General features: G+C 42.6%; 1 pseudogene; it reads left to right on the top strand.

Annotated features, from left to right (window-relative positions):
• Window positions 1-15,140: 15,140 nt before the first annotated feature.
• On the top strand, window positions 15,141-19,117 carry LOC129150509 (60S ribosomal protein L12-like; annotated as a pseudogene).
• Window positions 19,118-21,281: the final 2,164 nt, after the last annotated feature.

Here is a 21,281-nt window from a genome sequence, read left to right as displayed (position 1 = left end):
AAAGGCCTCAATCTATCCAATGGGGAACTCCAAGTTAGGATGAGGGCTGAGCTTTTATGTCTCTGCATCTGGTCATGATATGTGAGTTGCCCTGGGGAGGAGCATGATGTTGACTAAGGTAGCTCACTCCCACCAAGAGTATCCCTGGTTAGCACTTCCATCAGCTGGGGGATGTATGCCCCAGCCCTACAGCAGGGACCTAAGGAGTGCACCACGGCACCCATTACAGCAGCCAACCCTCTTGCTTTACGGAGTGAGGACTGGAGAGAAAACAGATGGTAAGAGTCCTAGCAGGCTGTGTAGCTCAAAAGCTTAGAGGCTCAGAGCTTGAGCTTCCAAGCAGGTAAGACTGATTTTATTCAAATCTTAGTTCTATTTCTTCCTGTTGTATGATTTGGGGAATTCACTTAGCCTCTCTGTGTCTCAGCTCCCTCGTTTCTAAATTAGGGGGTAATAGCATTTCTCTCTTAGAATGGTTGTAAGGGTTAAACAGATAGTCATTGTAGAATTCTTAGCACAGTGCCTGACATCTGGTGGGTCCTATATATGTTAGATTTTGTGGTTAATACTATTCTCACAATCCCTTTCCTATTTTATCCTTTTGACCCAAATCCAAATGTTTAACATGTGAGCTGGAAAGGAGAGGGGAAAATCCTACAAGAATACTCATCATGACTTAAGACATATCAGTAAAGCCAGGGGTGGGAGCTAGGATTGGGGCTTAGAGGGTGGGAGGAGGGGCAATCCCAGAACTAGGTTGCTTCAGTGAGACTCCATGCCACTACCTAGCTGGATGACCTCGAAGGGTCATTGTGAGAACTAAACGGGATAATGCAAGTAAACCTATAGGGACACTCACTGCCTGCCACATAGTAGGCACCATATGTATTTGCTATTATTCTGATACTACGACAAATCCAAAAGGCATCATTAAGGGAGAAGCCCTTGATTCAGACCTTGCAGTTTTCCCAAGAAGTTTAAAACACTTGATACATCCCACCGAATTCCTGAATTGGCCACAAACCCTCTGTTGCCTCTGTTACTAGGTTAACCCTTTGCTAGCACCGATCTCTTGGATTAAGTTCAGTCATTTCCAGTTGTAACAGGGTAGTCAAAAGGGGTGGTGTTGTCTTTAGTGTGAGGTGGGATTGGATGGAGAACAGCGGTTTAGGAAAAAGGATTCTAAGAGAATGGATGTGCTTTGAGAATCAAGGTAAAATAAGCTGTGGTAAGGTAGACTGCACTCTTTATGCATTATATGACCTTTTCTCAATTCTTTTTTCACCGGGGAAGTTAAAACCTGAGGAACTTGAAACAACCCAACCCTAATAAATCGGCTATTTTCTCTTGCCTTAGAAATTCTCCCATTTTCTTTCTCCCAGTACCAGCCCATGCTGGAGAGGGTTGCAGAAGATGTGAATGATCAGAGTAAAGCAGGGAGCACACTATTTGGATTGGGAGACAGAGTGGGTTTAAGAGAACAAACTCCCTGCAGATGGCCCAGGCTCCAGGCTGAGAGGTCCTGCCCCTTCTCCGCTCTCCTCTCCTTGCTCCAGTCTCTGTCTCATGTTGAAAAAACATCAGATATTTACTTTGATTTTCCTCTTCAAATGTGCTTGGTTCTCAAGCCCAGCTTGCTGGAGACACGCCCCACTGGGCCCAGGCTGGCATCACTGGGTTTCTACCACATGGAGTAAAAAAATATATCTAAATAAATAAGCCACAGGAATCTCAAGTCACAGAGCAAGTGACTTTGTTGGACTCATTTAAACTTTCTCCAAGACTAACACCTCATGAGTTTTTATTTGGTTAAGCGTTGCCATAAAGTTTCTTCTCCAATGATGGTGTCAGGGTTTTTTGTTTTGTTTTTTTAGCAAGTAAGCAATAAAACAAACACACAAAGTATTTTGATAAGAGGAGCGGTCGTGCTGTTCGTATCTTTCAGAATCCAAAGAATTCCAAGTTTTTGGCATTAAGGCAGACACTTAGCAGACTGGATCATGCCCTTGATTTTTATCTTTGTGGACGTGAAGTCACTGAAAGTCGGTTCACAAAAATGTTATTACTAGGCCAGAATGGACCGTGCATTTCCTGCACTGACTTTTCATATCTGAAGGCCTAGCTGACTTTAACCTTGTGTTTTTATTCCCCAGAAAGAAAAAAAAGAAGAAGAATAGGCAAACAAGGAGAGCCTGGGGCTTGAGGACAAACCCCCTAGACAAAATATATCTGAAATCTATGCCCGTCTTCCATCTCCAATGTCACTATCCTTGGGCAGTCAACCATTACCCTAATTTATCTCCCTGTGTCAATGCTTGCCTGACTTCGGTGTGTTTTTTGCACACACAATGGCCAGGGTGATTTCCAAAAGTGTAAATCAGTTCATGTCACTCCCCTGACTAAAACTCTCTGGTGACTTCCCCAGCAAGTAGGGTAGATCCGAAGTTCTTCCTACGCAAAGTTTTCACTGTGGACCCGTGGCCCTGTTTGTCTCCAGACTCTACCCACTGTCCTCTCGCCCCACTAGAATTCAATTCTGTAAGTAAGCTCTTTCAGACCTCAGGACCTTCGCACATGCTGTTTCCTCTATTTAGAAATCTTGCCTCTACCCTATCCCCTTCTCTCAAGTGACTCTCTCTTTTCATTCTTTCGACTTCACCTTAAATGTCACTTCCTCAGACAGAAGTTCCCTGACTACCCTGTTTAAACCAGGTTTCTCATTCTGGTCATTAATCTCTGTGTTAATTTTGACATAACACTGATCATGTTTTGTCATTATTTTATTTATTTATTTTTTTAAATCTTTATTGTTGAAAGTATTACCTATGCCCCCTCTTTCCCCACATTGACCCCTTTTAGCCTGCCCTCAGCCTCCACACCAGGCCTTTTCCACCCCATTATCTGCATCCATGGGTTATGCATATATGCATACAAGGTCTAAATTTTTTTTTTCAGATTTATTTTGTTTCCTGCACTTGAATGCATAGGGCTAAAATTATGTTTTTCTTGCTCACCATTGTATCCTTTCCGTCTAGCAGGGTACTTGGCACAAAGTAGGGACTCAACAAATATCTGTTCAGAAGAAACACTTTATTCTTCTAGGGGGCGTTTAAACACGGCTGCATTTTCCATGGAGTAATCTGCTTTTAAAGTTTTTATTTTATTGAACTCTATATGACTTGCTAAAGTGTCTGTTAAAATCATCTAGTCCTAAATTTCTTTGAGATTGTTTCCATCCCCTAATTCCTCATGTTTTCTCATTTCAACCTTTGTGAATTCCATGAATATAAGTGGATGCTAGAATGCAAGCATCATTTTGTGTTTCATTCAATGCTGAATCTCCTCTCTGTGCTTGGCCCATGGTAAGCATTGTGTACTGCTGTTACATAAAAGCTATCCAAGGTGAAAGTTCTAAAGTGACTTAGCACTGAAGACTACACACCCACAGAGCAGTGATTCTTATAATATTGATTTTGCCAACTAATGGATTAGCCAGTAGTGTCCCACAGAAGTGTATTGTGTGACATGGGTAGTATTTTAAATCAGCTGCCTCTGTTTAAAAATTGGGATTTCATATAAAAATCCCGACACCAACTTTTCTTGCAAAGCCAGAAGATCTAGTCACACCGGGTCCTCCATCACATGGCACAGTGGCTGCAGCTGGGTAGCACCTGTCCCTTTTGGAGGTCCGTGTCCTCTCGGGTTGCTTTTTCTAACAGTCTGTGTTGACCCAAGAATCCTTCCCCATACAGTCATTCTGAGAATAAAAGTTGGGGCTTTTAAAACTAGATAAATATAGAATTTCATCAGAAAACCCATCAGAAATGAAGACCCAACTCGGGGAATATTTGTGCAAGATTGAAATGGAATTAGGCCTGATTAGTCCTTCAGGGAGTTGTTCAAAGCTCTCCGCAAGTGGTGCAGTAGGTGATGGCTGGAATAAAAATGATTTACCCTGGAGATTTTCTGTGTTGCTAAATTCTGGGCATGGAGTAAGAAGCTAAACTGATTTCTGCCCCTTAGGACCAAGCTAACTAAGCTCGTAAAAATTAGTCAAGGGTGCCATGTCCCCAACTTGTAAAGAAGGGAGAGGCATCATTTAAATATGTTGTTGGGCCATAGGCCTTGAACATTGGCAAACAACTACTGACAAGACAAGTAAGTCTAAGTGCTTATTCTTTCAGCTGGTGATGAGTGAGCATCATCACCACCAATGAAACCTGAGTTTTCATCAGGACATTTGAAAGGAAGTTAAGCCCCCAAACAATGTAATCAACTGTTTGAACTTGATAAAAAGAGGCTCCAGATACATTGGATCAGGAAATACTTTGGCCATGTCCGTAATAAGGGTCAAAATAACAAGTGGTTTGTGAGATCTAGATACGAGTTATTGGCCTCAGTAAATCTGGGCTGATTTCAGAATGATAATTGTTTACTATAAGCATTTTGCATTTAGAATTTTATTTTTTGTCACTCTTCCCTTATTGTTTTGGTCACTGTGGAAAAAACTAGGCCTGATGTGGGTAAAAAAATCCAAGTACTGCAGAGATGTATGATTTAGCTTCATAATTAGATACATATTTGGAAGTGCTACTAATTGTCCCTTAAAATAAACTGGAATGTTATGAAAATGGATGCCACAGTCTAAAATTACTCATCTATTTTGAGATTTAATTCATAGCTTCCACTTAAATGTTTACTGATGATAGTACAAAAATAAGAACTATTAAAATTATAAAATATTTAAGGATAATTTATAAGGAATTTATCATTCATGATGTAATTAACTAATTCATTGCAACTGTTAAAGTTTCATACCTGAATAAAAATATCTCACACCCAGCCCAGCAGGCTTGGCTCTGTGGTTGAGCATTGATCTATGAATCAGGAGATCACGGTTTGATTCCCAGTCAGGGCATAAGCCCAGAGTGTGGGCTTGATTGATCCCCACTGTGGGGTGTACAGGAGGCAGCCAATCAATGATTCTCTCCCTTCCTCTCTAAAATCAATAAAAATAAAAAATATCACACCCAGCAGTACTACTGAAAACTAAAAGTTTTACCACAACAGAACTAGCCTTTCTTCTCACCCCTCCCCGCCCCGCCCCCCGCCGCCCCATAAAAGTTGAGAAAACAAGAATCTAGGAAATTGGAAAAGAACACTTTTTAAAATGTATAGTCACTTACTGGAAGTGTGTAATGCTCCATCAATCTTGGAAGGGGGTTAATCTTGAATTCCTGGTCTGGTCCACATTGGCCCCCTGCTAGGGAAGCTGTGTTTTAGAATCATCAAGGATTAGCAATGGGGCTTATTAAAAGTATACATGTCCCTGGAGCTTTGGGTTGCTAGAACCTGGAAATCTGTAGTTTGTAAGGTGTCCTGGATACACCCGATGGTCACCATGTTAAGAAGTACCGGTCTTGCCCTAACCAGTTTGGCTCAATGGATAGAGCATCGGCCTGCGGACTCAAGGGTCCCAGGTTCGATTCTGGTCAAGGGCATGTACCTTGGTTGCAGGCACATCCCCAGTAGAGAGTGAGCAGGAGGCAGCTCATCGATGTTTCTAACTCTCTCTCCCTCTCCCTTCCTCTCTGTAAAAAAAAAAATAAATAAATAATAAATAAATAAATCAATAAAATATATTTTTTTAAAAAAAGAAGAAGTACTGGTCTTGTTCTAAAGGATTTGGGAGTCACCAGAGGAACCTGAAATGGACCTGACATCCTGTTGTCCCTCAAACTCAAGTGGGCCTGGAAACTCATGTTCTGAACCAGGTACTTTGGCCCCTACCTCCCAATATTCTCAGTTTCAAATGCGTGAACTGAGGTGAATGATTACAAGGAAATTGGCTGTCAGAGGATTTGGGTTCTAGTCCTCTTTTTGCTTCCAACCAGTTGTGTGCAATCTATTTCATCTGCAGCATCACCATCTGTAAAAAAGAGGTGGGCCCCAAATTGAGGATTGCAAACTGGTGGCCCCAGGCCACATCCAGCCCACAGATTGATTTTTCTTGGATCTATATGATGTTTGAAAATGAATTTCAATTAGTTTCCAATAGGGAGATTTACCCCACTAAATCTAGATTTTCAGCTTTATTGGAAAATTTGAAATTCTGGACAACCGTGGGTCCCTCATCCTTACCCAGCAACTATTGCCTCGGGAGAGTAGGATTAATTCCTCATAATAAAAGCCATGAACTCTTACATTCCTACACTAGCCAAGTTTCTCACCCACCAGCCTACAAATGGTGGAGCAGGTAACTCCTGCCTCAAGGCCATTTTCAATGCCAACACCCCTTGATTATCTAGATTGCTAACTCAGGGCGGATCCTTTAATCAGGCCCGTGCCTGTCCGTTACCTCTGCAGTTGCTCATTTCTTCTTAATTTTGAGTCAGGAAAGACATTTCTGCTGTCCCCTTTTCAAGGCCTAGGGCAGTGGTCGGCAAACCGTGGCTCTCGAGCCTCGTTTGCCGCTCTGTTGACTAATGAGTTTGCTGACCAATGTCATATACTACCCTTTACCTCTTTGCACACAATATGCCACAATTGCCTAGTCCTCACAGCTTCCAACTACATGGTAACATTTAGTCTAGTCCAGTGGTCGGCAAACTCATTAGTCAACAGAGCGGCAAACCGTGGATCGCGAGCCACATGTGGCTCATGAGCCGCGGTTTGCCGACCACTGGCCTAGGGAATCTTGAAGGAAGAAGAGAGTAGGAGCCTGAAGGAATGTGGTAGCTGAAGGAATGTGGTGGCTACTGCATCATCAAGGATCCAAAGAACTGAAATGTCTGTGTTTATAAATTCCTAAGCACAATATGCCCAAGTGGCCCTTATTTAGGCTGAATGTTTATAACACCAGTTTATGTGCAGTTCCACCAAGAATAAAGACATTGCTAAATTGCCAGGTTTTTGCAAATTATAATGAAAATTGTATGTCACTGACTCCAAAATCCTTGTAGCAATATAATAATTACTGTATGACTGGCATTACAGCAAGGAAGTGGTTTTTCTGGGAAAACAAAAGTGGGAAAAATTCTTTTAGCTTTTTCCGAAGCATCTTCAGCCTAAGGTGGGACGGTTAGGATTGAGGAACTTGGAAATGCTATTGAACTAATATATAAACCTGCTAATGAATTAATCAAATCTCACAGTTATTGGAGGGATTGGCGTATTCAGGATATGTTTTGCACACCACTTCCACCTAAATTCCCTTCATAATACATCCAATGTAAAGAGTGGACAGGGTAGATATTCACCTCAACTTCCCAAGGCAAATAGGGGTCAAAAGGGTACTCCCTATGATCACTTAATTCAATGAAACATTTTTTAGTCTCCATGGGCCTGATTTTGTTATAAGAGATGGATAAAATTTGAGCCCAGAAGCTAGTGTATGTTACAGATACCTATGCAAGTGACAAAAATACCCCTTGGATGTTTCCACTGTTGAGAAATGAACAACGTGCTATGGGCCAGGGAGGAGGGTATCACTTAGGCTGGATCTAGGATAGTCTGAATTGGGTGAAGTGAGAAGGAGCACTTAGGCAAAGGGCCTGACAATAGCAACGCGTGTTTGGGGAACCCTGAGTGGTCTGCTCTCACTGGATTGAAGATTCTTGAGTGAAGAGAGAAATAAAATGGAGTGAGAATTGGCAAGGGTAAGGCTAGAAAGCTAAATTACAGCCAAATCGAAAAGGCCATGCTAAGGCATTGGCACATTATTTTTAGGTAATGGTGACAGGCATGAGATTTTCATACTTTCATTTTAGAAAAATAACTCTCCCTGTGGTGTGCAGCAAGGACTAGAGAGGTGGTGTGGGGAAGAGGCAGATTTATTTTAAGGTTTCTTACTTGGGTTTGTTGTGATCTCTGCCTTAAAAGATAAAACGTCTATTAGTTTATATTTTGTCCAGTGGTGTAGTTTAATGTTAATTTAATGTTATATTTGAATAACAGCCATCCTATTAAATTGAATTATTTTCTTAAAGTACATAGATATCATTTTATTCTAATATACTCCTTCATTAAAAGGTAGTATAAGTAAAAAGATAATCGCAGTTCAATTATTTAAGGATTTCCCCCTCCTCTTCATGACTTTCCTGAGCCTTTTCCTCTTTCTCCTCTTTTCCTCTTTCACTGTATTTTAAGCTGTTTTGCAGTAACTTTGGGGCAGTATTACAAAGTCTGGGTATGGAAGCTGGGATGCTAATTTTTCAGATACAGTTTGGGGGTCTGCATGACCCTCAATATCCCTGTTCTCTTTTGCTACAGAGAGCCGAGAGTGCCGTAAGACATACGGGATGGAAACTATCAAGTCAAATGTGATAATAAGCCAATAAACAAGAAATCTGATTATGTCAAGATGTAGGAATGAAAAAGGCATAACCCACTAAGAAGGGGACAAAACATAGCATACATACTAATATTTCTAGTATGCTTTACATTGGTCCATTATATGTAGACCTGTTTCAGCCTCATGGAAAATAGATGCTTTTCAGTAGAGTCTACTAATGACAGGCCTTTGGGGATTTTGAAGGGAAAAGGGAACCCTTATGTATAAAATACAATTACAGCCACGTGAAATATCTTATTGCTGGGTCTGGTATTATTTCTCTACTCTGGTGGAGGCATACTTAAATGTTCAATTCTCGTAAAATATGGAAAATGACAGCTGATAAGGAATATAAGGCTTTTCATGAATTTCACATAACTTGGGACACATTCTGCCCATTGATATGCGTGGCTGAAGGAAAAAATGCACAGAATGAGGAAAGGCTGGATTAAATAGTTTTATTATTTGGCTAGTACTTTTATTATTTTGGGGAACTATTCGCAAACTGCTTTGTTAATATTCCTATTGAATATTATTTTTACTAATTATAACTCAATGTCATCTTAATAAAAATAATACAGTCTCAGAGTGTTTCAGCTGTTAAGATGGCAAAGAGCAGTAAGTACACTCACAGAATTCGCATTTTGAGCAAAGAGAAGAAGAGGTGGAGCCGAGGAGACCTGCCTGCGAGTTCCTGCCGCGTGTCGGTGACGGAGGCGAGGGCCCTACTGCAGTAAGTCTCTGTTACGGAATCAGAAATCCACAGCTAACTCACGGTTCTCTGCTCCTTTCCTATCAACACACTGTAGTCAAAGTTAAGACCTCCGGAGTCAGACAGGCTTGGGCTGGAAAGCTGCTCTGCTATCGAACCTTTCCATGCCTCAGTGTCCGCATCTGTAAAATGGAGACAATCGCTTAGGGTTGTTTGGAGCGTTAAACGAGATGATTCATTGGAAGCAGGGTTTATCCATCTTGGCACTATTGATATTTGGGGCTGGATAATTCTTTGCTGTGGGAGGGTTGCCCTGTGCACTGTAGGCTGTTTAGCAGCCTCTCTGGCCTCCATCTGCCAAATGCCAGTATCACCTCCTCATGCTCACCTCTCTGTAAGGCGTGACAATTAAACATATCTCCAGTTATTGCCAAATGTCCCCTGCTCTCCCATCCTCAACCAATAATCTTAATAAGGTACTTGGCACATGGTAAGTGCTCAAAATATATTATTATTATTATTTTGAATTGCTGTTATGGAGCAGAAACTTTGTGCTTCAAATTCTCTGTTTTCTTTCCTTGGCCTTCATAAGAATGTGCGGATACATGGTCAAATGGGAGGAGTAGGAAAAGATGAGCCACAAACTGTATAATCAGCTCCTGACCCTTTTGTTAAATGGGGTGATTTTTTTTTTCTCTGTCACTAGGGAGAAGGTGACCCAACCCTTGGATCTTTCCTGCTATTTTTCAGATTTTGCCAGGCTCTGCAGATGCCCGAGTAAAGAGAATAGTGTCACTTGACCAAGCCTGCTGTAAGAGAAAGGGGGAAAAGCGAACATGGTTAAATCATTCGCAGGCTATTATACATGTTGCGCTCTGGTGAGCCAAGCTGTCTCTAAAAGTAATTTCCGTGTATTTCCTCACCTCTCACCTTCCACCATCGCTATTACTTAACCCACTGACCCAGATAGCTGCTTATTAACATTTAATACATGTTGAAGTGTTAGTGGGGTTTGAACAAAACATAAAGAAGTTTCTGGCTTGCTTTTAGCTCTTTGCCCTTGAACCATTACATGAGTAATTCTTTAAAGCTCTGCACTGCCATTGCTATACCCGTGGCATGTCTTTTCTTTAAGATGAAAATGGACAGTTTATGAGAAGAGTCGGTCCCCCGAATGCATGCAAGCTTTCACTCATTTTGCAAATGTTGATGAGCTCCTATTATGCTGTATTTTCTATGCTAGGGAGGCTCAGGGAGCAGACCAGGTGGCTGTTTCCTAGTAGCTTGTGGTGGGCGAAAGCCAGGGAGGCTGGGGGGCACACAGGTAAATGGGCGATGACAATACAGCCGTCAGCCGTGTGCTGCTTAATGATAGGGATACAGTCTGAGAAACACATCGGTAGGTGATTTTGTAATTGTGCAAACATCATAGAGTGTACTTACAAACACTTAGGCTGTAGGGTCTAGCCTACACACCTAAGCTGTATGGCATAGCCTATTGCTCCAAGGTTACAAGCACGTTACTGTACAAAACAACACGGGATTAAATCAAGCACAAGAGAAAGTGAAGATAAACATGAGCTGTATGAGGCTGCTGCAGGCGTAACAAAAGTTTTACAGCAAACTTTTTTTATAAGTAGGAAGAGTAAAACAATGATAAAAAGTAGGGCACAGCCCTAACCGGTTTGGCTCAGTGGATAGAGCGTCGGCCTGCGGACTGAAGGGTCCCAGGTTCGATTCCGGTCAAGGGCATGTACCTTGATTGTGGGCACATCCCTGGTGGGGGGTGTGCAGGAGGCAGCTGATTGATGTTTCTCTCTCATTGATGTTTCTAACTCTCTATCCCTCTCTCTTCCTCTCTGTAAAAATCAATAAAACATATATATTTTTTAAAAAGTATGGCACAGTAAATACATAAATCAGTAACACAGTCCTTTATTACCAAGTATCCTGTACCGTACATAGTTGTGTGTACTGGCAGCGCAATAGATTTGTTTACACCAGCATCACCTCAAACATGTGAGTAAAGTGTTGCACTACGACATCACTAAGTGGTAGGGGTTTTTTCAGCTCCAGTGTAATATTATGGGACCACACAGTCATATATGCGTCCACTGCTGAGGGAAACGCAGTTATGCAGCATGACTGTAGAGTGGGAAGTGCTAAGCCACAGGTGTGTCAGCTGTCACGCCAATTAACATACATGGTGGAGCCCATAACTCAGTCTTTGGGGCTTAGAAATGTTGCCTCTATTTAAAAATAAGTGAAAAGAAAATGATGGCCACTACCCTCGCACTTCCTAAACAAATAAATAAATTATGTCACACTGATGAGAAAAAAATTCAGTCAAGGGGGGAGCCTGAACATTTGTGACATCTGACATGCGTAGCCCTGGAATATGCAAAAGTACCCAGGACGGGAAAGTTTAATTTGATAATAAATGAATATTTATTCATTTCTAAGTGCATTCCAGAAAATACTTGACAAAGCTAAACTTGGCAAATAGCCACTTTTTTGTTTCTAGTTTTTAAATTATAAAAGTAAGACATGAACATAGTTGAATCAAAGTTCAAACAATGCAGAAAGAAGGAAAAAGGAAGACGTGAACTCCTCTATTTACACTTCCCTTCCCCAAGTACACCCCCTTGCCTAAGATGAATAGTGACCATCTGGGTGTGTATCCTTTCAGAGATGTAGTTATATAGTTGGTGAAACCGTGTAAAATTGCCGTTTTTGTAGGTCAAAATTAATTATCAGCACCTTTGTAGAATGCCACTTATTTATTTAACACATTATTCTGTGACTTCCTCTGTTTCATTAACAACTTATCTCTAAATTCTGTGAACACATGGAGATCACTTTTATTTCTTTGGCACATGACAACTCTAAAAGGATTATTTAAAAAAATAATCTTGGTCGAAACCGGTTTGGCTCAGTGGATAGAGCGTCGGCCTGCGGACTGGAGGGTCCCAGGTTCGATTCCGGTCAAGGGCATGTACCATGGTTGCGGGCACATCCCCAGTAGGGGGTGTGCAGGGGGCAGCTGATCGATGTTTCTCTCTCATCGATGTTTCTGGCTCTCTATCCCTCTCCCTTCCTCTCTGTGAAAAATCAATAAAATATATTTTAAAAATATATAAAATAAATAAAATAATCTTGAAATGATAGGTTCATACCACAAAGAAGAGGAGAGAAGGAAGATGGTAAGGCTGCTGGAAAAACTACTCACACTATGCTAACATTTGAAAAATAAACTGGCTGCCGGAGGCCAGCCTTCCCAGAGGGCCCAGTTCTTTCTACGGTGTCCAGTGTGAATGGTTAAGAAGCTTTGCCGTTTGCAAACAAAAGCACGCCCCCATCCTTGTCACTGTGCTGGGCTGGCTCTTGCTGCCTCATGTAATTTACCTTTTCAGCCACCCAGCAATCTCCGACTGCTCTGTGCTGGGCTCCACGCTGTCTGGGAGAGAGGCTGGCTGGCTCCACTGCCCAGAGGCCTTAGTCTGCAAGTCAGACTAAGTTTTTTGTGTTAACAGCAAATGTTAACTTCGTTTCTGATGACTGCTGGAGTCTTAGGATAGTACCTAATTCTTCTAGATTGTTGTCTAGTATAATTTTTCATAATTGCAATTTTTCACAATAATGTCCCCGGTGGAAGCAGCCCTGATGTATGGTCAGAAAACTTGCCTTTAAATGCCTGCTCCATTGTTTATTAAAACTGATAGACGTTAGCTTAATCACGTCTCCTCACTGAACCACAATTGGTTTCAGTAGCTATAAAATTAAGATAGTAAAAAATATCTGTCATTTATTGTGTGCTTACTATATGTCAGGTACTGCTTTCCGCAGTTTACATATTAACTGATGTAATTGTCATCACAGTCCTATGAGGTGGTTGTGACCCTATTCACACCCCATTTTACAGATGAGAAAACTGAGGTGCAGAGAGAGATCACATAGCTTGGGCATTAAAGGAATGAAGGCAAGAGCTATAATGCTTGGAGAAGGGTAAAGAAGATATATGAAAGGTTTTGGCATCTCTTTTTGGCTACCAGGGCAAAGAGTTGGTGATTTCCCCCCATCCCCCTTCTAGTATTGAAATGAGTTAAAGTAGAATTAGGTAGTTAGGGTGAGGGTTGGAAGAAGGGGGAATGGTAGAGCTAGCTGAAACAAACAACGAATGTGTTTTGTAGGAAATAATATGGTTTTTTTTCCTTGGGAGTGAAAGAACCATCTTGCAAAAAGGCCAGGAACCAATCGGAGAGCGGCACCGGTACCCAAAGAGCAGGCCTTTAGCAGATGTAAGGGGAAGAGCAGAATGCTTGGGGGCAGCCCATTTGAATCTCCCTTGGGAGCGGGGAGCCTGTGTTTGTTTACAGTAAACTCCTGCCTTGTTTGAACTGTCTCTAGTCCTCGGCTTCATTCTTCAACCCCAGGAAAAATTCCTGCTAATCTGTTCCCGTATCAGTGTTGCCCCCAAAATCAGAGAATCATAAGCTTGTAGAACTGGTTGGAACCTCAGAGACTGTCAAGGGCAAAACTCTTGTTTTAAGAGAGGAAGATGCTGGGTCCACAGCCTTTAAGGGACGTGGGCAAGGGACAAGCTTGCTGATGGGGGGGAGGTGGGGGATGAGGCAGGGGACGGGGGCACATAGATTTTGCTACTCATGGCCCTCAGGTATTCCCATGTTTTTTCCCATTTGGTTAAATACTGTTAACAACTTTAAAAAACTGTTTATTGTGGAGAAAGTTAAGCTTCTACAATAGTATAATGGGACCCCATGTCCCACCACCACCTAGCTTCAACAGTCATCAACCACGTGGCCAGTCTGGCTTCATCTAGATTTCCACCCACCCCCCACTCTCCAACCCCCACGGGATAATTTTGCGGGAATCTCGGGCATCTTGCATTTCATCATTAACAATGCATATGTCTCTGAACTATCAGGACTCTGTTTTTAACAGTAGTACAATAGGATTACCACACCTTACAATAAAAGTATTACTTAATAACACCTTTTTTTAATAGTTGGTTTGCAGCAAGCAAGTTTTGAACTTTCAACAAGTGCAGAGCAACGTGGAGGACTCAGGGATGGGGAAAAGCAGTCCCTACCCTTTGGTTCTGAACAGTCGGGTATGAAGTTGAAAGCCTGCTGCTGAAGTGGAACATGCACCGTGGTGCAGAGGGAGGCACTTGCTCCCTGGATGCCTGGCTTCTAAGCCTACCTCACCCACTACCCAGTGACCTTGACCCATCAGTGCCGTTCTCTGCTTATGTGCAAGATGGGCTAAGAGGCCGACCTCAAAAGGCTGTTTGGAGAAGAAATGGGATAATATAGGCATACACTTAGATTAGCACATGAAGCATCATAGTTACTCAATAAACATTACCTGTTATTGTGATATCTCAACATGGTCATGACCCATTACTAAGTCATAAAGGCACTTCATAGGAGAAAGGTGGGTAGTTCTGGTTATTATGTCACTAATAATAATACATAATAATACTTATTATGGATGATGATGATGATTTTGGTCAGGATTTATTTTTTTAATGTGCAAGTCAATTAAAATTAATTGACTTTAATTGTTAATTATAATTAATTTGCAAGTGTTTTTGCACTCATTCTCGCACTCTCTCTCTCTTGCTCTCTCGCTTTCTCTCTCTCTACTCACACCCACCTCCAAACGGAGTTTGGAAGGACTCACTTCCAGCAGCATATGTTCAAGGTATTTCTTTTCTAAAAGACCTAAGGTATACAAGAGATCTGATTCCTAATTGATATGGGATAGCAACAGAGCGGTTACTACAATCTCCATGCTCAGGAAAACCATTCATCCTGGATTGCTTGGTTCATACCTGTTGTCCCCTTTTGCTCCCCAAAGTGTCCCAGTTGGGATGATAAATTATATGATCACCCTACCTATACCCAACTCAAGACATCAGGCATGGTTTAAAAAACATTTATCTCTTGCCTACCCCACTCCCCCCTCCCACCCCTCTGCCACCTCTGCCCCATTCCACCAACCACCCAGACCTGCCCTTCTGTACTTTCATCTCCACAGTCAGTTTAACTGCTGGAGGCCAGTGGATACGCTATGACTACAGCTATGTCTGTTGCTGGGAATAATTTACGCTACAGCACTGGTGTAACAAGGGCCGTCCATGCTCATATTGTTACCCTTGCCACAGTGGAAATAGTTTCTATCAATCAAGAGTTGGGGGTGGGGGGTCCCTAATCTGAGCTCATTTAGTTGCAAATTTTAAGAATTGCACATAGATCAAACAATTCTACTCCCTCCCTCCACCAATCAGGGTGCCTGATTTATTTGTACTCTTTTTGTGTTAAATACATTTTACTCCTTCTATTTATTCAACCATTTAATGCTTTTAATCTTAAAGCAAGTTTTTCTTATTCCTGCAATGTGACTTTGTCAGATTCTAAGGAAAATGTAAAAAGGTGAAAAGGTCATGGCACTCAGTATAAGATTAAAACAGATTTGGATTATACAAATTTATGACAACAATAATAATTTGTAAAACAAACAAAAAAGAAACTGGGTTTCTTGAGCCAAAACGAATCCTGATAAATAAAAGTCACAGGAAAAAGCAGCCAGATGCACCGCTGGTCAGTAATTTCATTTTGCAGACACGCGGTACCTACTGTGTGCAGGGCTGTGTCTGGGGCAAGACCTTCCGTTGAATTACAGCACAGTGTCTTCAAAGAATATTTAGTGGAGAGGCTATGACAGGGTTACAAATAATTCTACCATAAGGCAATGAGAGATATATGACCTAAGAGATGTCAGCCCTGTGCCGTGGGATTTATGGGACACCAATGTGACTCTGAAGTTTAGAAAGATTCCTAAATTCTGGGAAGGAGCATGGATTCAGATAAGAGGCCCTATCAAGTTGTTATTTATTTATTTTTGTACAGTGCCCCAGGCATGGGAAGTTCTCAGCAATGGTTGTTGATAATTATGACAAAGTAATCTTTTAGTGTCATATTTTAACTCTAGGGTTTTTAAATGAACCCCATACGCTTCTTCCGTTTCTCACTGGACTGTCCCTGTTGTTTTTCTACTGTCCGTTCCTCCATCTTGGTTTTAGATTGTGTTTCCATCTCTCCCTTTCAACCCTCCTCTGCCTCCAGCTGGGCCTTTTGAATCTCCCTCTTCTGGTGCTTTCACTTCATCCTACAAACTGCTCAGGGCTCTCCAATCTCCCCTTGGTCTCTTGCTTCATCCCCTCCTTTCTTATTCCACTAAATTGCTTGAAAACTTATCAAACAATGAATTCTTGGATTCACCTCTTCACTTGTAAGGTATTTCTCAACCCATGGCAGCCCGAATTCTGGGCCTACAAACTGCGTGTGTGTGTGTGTGTGTGTATATGTGTGTGTGTATGTGTGTGTGTGTGTGTGTGTGTGTGTGTGTGTGTGTGTCTGGGTGTGAGAGTGGGTGTTTAGTCACCAAAGATCTCCAGGTCAACTAGGTAAGTGAGTTATTACAGTAATTAAGCACAGGGGCTATACAGTCAGCCTGCCAAGGGTTTGAATCTTGACGTAAATTTGTTCAAGTTACCTAACTTCCTCGTGCCTCAGTTGAAATTGGGCGACTAAGAGTACCTCCTAGGGAGAGTTATAGTGAGGATTAAATGAGTTAGTGTGTGTAAGGAATTTAGGACTGTTTAGGTGCTGTCTGTTTTTAATCATGATTACAAACTCCAATCAAGGCATTCCCATCCTTATCTAATTTGACTTCCCTAAGAGATAGGATACAAGGAAAGACTATTTAAAAAATATATATTTTATTGATTTCTTTACAGAGAGTAAGGGAGAGGGATAGAGAGTTAGAAACATCCATCAGCTGCCTCGCAACCAAGGTACATGCCCTTGACCAGAATCGAATCTGGGACCCTTCAGTCTGCAGGCCGACGCTCTATCCACTGAGCCAAACTGGTTAGGGCGAAGGGAAGATTATTACTTTCCTGGAACTCTTTTGCCACAGTCCTCTTGGGTTTCACCTTTCTGAGTCTGACCTATCAGGATCCTTTGTGGGATCTTTTTTCTCCTCCTTGTCTATTAAATGAGGTTGTTTCCCTAGGTACTGATTAGCCCTCTGCTTTTCTCATGGTGTACTCTCTCTCTCTCTGGAGCGACCTCCTCCAAATCCTACAACCACCTACCTCTTGCCTGACCCTCTGCTGAGCTCTAGGCCTGCATGTCTAGCTTTGGAGAAGTTCATGAGCACCTCAAACCCAATAGACTCAACTCCAAATCCTTCCCCTTCCACTACAAACCTAGTTGCATGTCTTGCTGAAGGGATACACATTGCACCAGAAATTGGTGCACCATGCTAGAGTCCCTCTTCCCAATCACCTTCCCCAATACTGTTAGTGACGAAGGCCTCCTTAACATCGCTCTCATTCACACCCCCACCACCACCACCACCATGCTCACCACCACAGACTTAATTCCGTTCACATTCTCCCAGGGATCACTACATCAGGCTTATTATTTTCTTCCTGCCTCAAGTTTTGACCCCTTTCAACTCATCCTTCACTGAGCTTCTCACATCTGGCCAGCAGCCCAAAGTCCCCTAGTGACTCTTCATAGCTCAGGAGGTGAAGTTCAAGTTTCTTGGCGTGAATGGCTCTTGTTTATCTCTGTGGTCTCCACTCTCCCGGTCCCCAACAGGCCTTGTTTTTCCCTAACTGTGTCACACTCCTGTGGTGCTTCCTCTTCCTCAGGCTTGTCAAGCCTCCCGCCTTTGCATGTGAGCTTCCTACCCTTGAACACTCTCCTCCCTGCTTTGCCTTCCTCTCCTCCTGATCCCTCAGAATCTAACTGCCACCTCTTTGGGGAGCCTTATGAAGTCACAGCACAATCACTTAATGCTCCTCTGTGTTCAAACATTACCCTGTGCATAGAGCTCTATTAGAGTATGTATAACAATGTAATCTTTGACCCCCTGTCTGTGTGTCTTTCTCATCTGCAAATCCCATGAGGGCAGCATTTGTATTTTGTCTAACTCTGCACTCCCTGCACCTCTGGTAGCACATCTGGCACAGAGATGTTCAATAAACACTAAATGAAAGCTTGAACTAAGAGCATACATCACCTTTCAGCCTCACAAACTGTGAGATGGTTATTGTTTGTATAGTCTATTCACTTCTCCCATTTTATGGACAAAACACTTTCAAATGGTTACTGGGAAAGCAAGGACTATTAAGTAGCAAACTTGAAAAGGATTATACCTTTGGTATAGTAATTTCACCTCTAGAAATCTCTCCTAAATAAATAATCAGAGGCAGGAACATTTTATTCACCAAGATGTTCATCACCAAGTAATTTATGCAGAAAAAAAAAAAAACCCTGGAAAAAATAGAGAAATAATTAAACATTCAGAATTATGGTGCATTCAATTGGACATTATACTGCCATTATATGTTATGTTTTCCAAAGCATTTTTAATGGTTTGGGACAATGCTTATGTCTTGTTTAATAAAAAAGCTGGGTAGAGGAGGAGGCTCAGGTGCAACTTTCTTCAGTCCTCCCGAATCCGGGTTCATCAAACACCAACTGCCTCCACCACACTGCCGACTTTTGACCCCAACGAGATCAAACTCATATACCTGAGGTACACCGGTGGGGAAGTGGGTGCCACATCTGCCCTGGCCTCCAAGATCGGGTCCCCTGGGCCTGTCTCCCAAAAAGTTGGTGATGACATCGTCAAAGCAACCAGTGATTGGAAAGGTCTGAGGATTACAGTGAAACTGACCATTCAGAACAGACAGGCCCCAATTAAGCCCTCAAGGAACCCCCAGAGACAGAAAGAAGAAAAAAAAAAAAACAACCCCAAAAAACATTAAGCACAATGGAAATCCCAGTTTTGATAAGATTGTCAGCATTGCCCGACAGATGCAGCACCGATCTCTAGCTAGAGAACTCTCTGGAACCATTAAAGAGATCCTGGGGACTGCCCTGTCTGTGGGCTGCAGTGTTGATGGCCGCCACCCTCATGAAATCACAGATAACATCAACGATAGTGCTATGCAATGCCCGGCTAGTTAAGAACTACAAAGGAAAATGTTTCAATTGAAGGTTATTTGACAACCAAAATAAAATTAAATTAAATAAAAAAGTTGTGTAGAAAAGTAGCAAATATTATAGAATCTTAAATTATGTAAAGAAAAAATCTCCTTAGAAAAAGGAAAAAAGACTTGAAAGAAACATAGCAAAATGAACACTTCAGTAATTATATCTTGGGTGATTTTGTTTTGTTTCGTTTGTTTTCCTTTTCGGTGTTTACTAAATTTTCTACAATGATCATTTTATTGTTACAGTCAGAAATATAAAAAAAAAAAATTAGAGATTCGGGCTGTGTGAGACTATAATGAACATCTTTTGTTCTATTTGTGTAGCACCATCCCTCCTCCTCCTGGTGAGAGTACATCAATTTGGGGGCACCCATCCCTCTCCATTAAGAATGGCCTCGTGATGTGGACAAAGTAGACCCCAATCCTGGCTACAGGGGTGGGTATGTCACTTGGCCAATCATCATATTCTATCTGGCTTTAATAACTGCTTCCAGATGGGCATGTCACTTAAGCCAAGTCAGTGTTTTTATAGGAAATGTTCACAAGGGGTGAAGAGCTTTGCTTACATTGGTACTAATCCTATGTAATAAAGGCTTAATATGCAAATTGACTAGTAGGCAGGGGGGCGGGGCCAGCTAGGGGCAGCACCAGGCCAGCCAAGGCAGGTGCCAGTGGGCAGAGGGAGGGGACTGTGATCAAGGGGCAGCGGGCGACCGGTGGCAGCGGAGGGGCAATCCGGGGGTGGGGCCAGCTGCTCGCCAGCTGGAACCGTTCCCCAATTGGCCCGCTGGTTGCCTCCTGCAGAGGGAGGCCAGACTGCAGCTTAGGCCTGCTTCCCGAGGAGTGGGCCTAAGCCATCAGTCAGACATCCCCAGAGGGCTCCTGGGTTGCAAGAGGGCGCAGGCCGGGCTGAGGGAACCCCCTCCCATCAAGTGCATGAATTTTTGTGCATGGGGCCTCTAGTCTATATATATAAAAGGCTAATATGCTAAGTGCCCCTCCCTTCATCCGGCTGGTTGCTATGATGTGCACTGACCACCAGGGGGCAGACGCTCAATGCAGGAGCTGCTGAGCTGCAGTGACTCGGTGGGTCTTGGGTGATGCATCCCAAAACCAGAGAGGAGAAAGCCCGACTTGCAAGGGCCACGTGATTCCACCTTCGGCTGTGGGTTATGTTTTCCTGGGGCACTGTCGGCCTGAATCTGGTTTACTGCACACTTGCGTTTGCATTCTACACCCTGTACTATGGCAACTTTGCAGAGTGCCCTCTTGCACTCTGGGACCCCTCTGGGGATGTCTGAGAGCTGGTTTCGGCCGGATCTCTACAGGCCAGGCTGAGGGACCCCACCTGCCGGAGGGACCCCACTCACTCTGCAGATGCCTTTTGAGCCACGGTGCCACCCCAGGTGCAGCTGGCCCGGGAGGGACTGTGGGAGTTTGGCTCCAGGGCATGTCCGGCCTGTCTGGCCCAGTCCCGCCCCACCGGCCACCTTCCAATTAATTTCCTTTCAATGTGCATGAATCCGTGCACCAGGTTATTAGTGAGCTATAAGCCTGGAGCTGCTTAAGTGTACACAAGTATAGGGAAACAATACAGGAAAGTACAGAGATTGTTCTCCAACAATGCATGTGTACACACACACACACACACACACACACACACACACCTTTCAAGGCCTGATGACCTTGAGTTCCTGAATCTAGGGAAGTCTGGAACACTATCATTCCTAGACTTTCCAGTTATAAGAGCCGACACATTTTAGGAATCTTGTTTGTTTGCTTAAGTCAGTTTAAGCTAGGTTTCTACAAGTTCCAATTAAGAGTTAATATAATTAGCCATGGCTGGTTTGGCTCAATGGATAGAACATTGACCTGTGGACTGAAGGGTCCCCAGTTGGATTCTGGTCAAGGACGCATCCCTGGATTCCAGGCTCCATTCCCAGTAGGGGGCATGTGGGAGGCAGCCAATCAGTGATTCTCTCTCATCATTGATGTTTTTATCTCTCTCTTCCTCTCCCTTCCACTCTGAAATCAATAAAAAAAAATATTTTAAAAAAAAGTTGTTTTAAAAAAAGAATTAATATACTTATGAAAATAAAAAATATAAGGTATAATTCATGAAAGGGTCCAGGGCTATC

The sequence above is a fragment of the Eptesicus fuscus genome, chromosome 2 (assembly GCF_027574615.1).
Source record: "Eptesicus fuscus isolate TK198812 chromosome 2, DD_ASM_mEF_20220401, whole genome shotgun sequence".
In the NCBI taxonomy this organism is placed as follows: Eukaryota; Metazoa; Chordata; class Mammalia; order Chiroptera; family Vespertilionidae; genus Eptesicus; species Eptesicus fuscus.
Note: the sequence above shows the minus strand (reverse complement) of the source record. Positions and strands in the feature narration are given on the sequence as shown.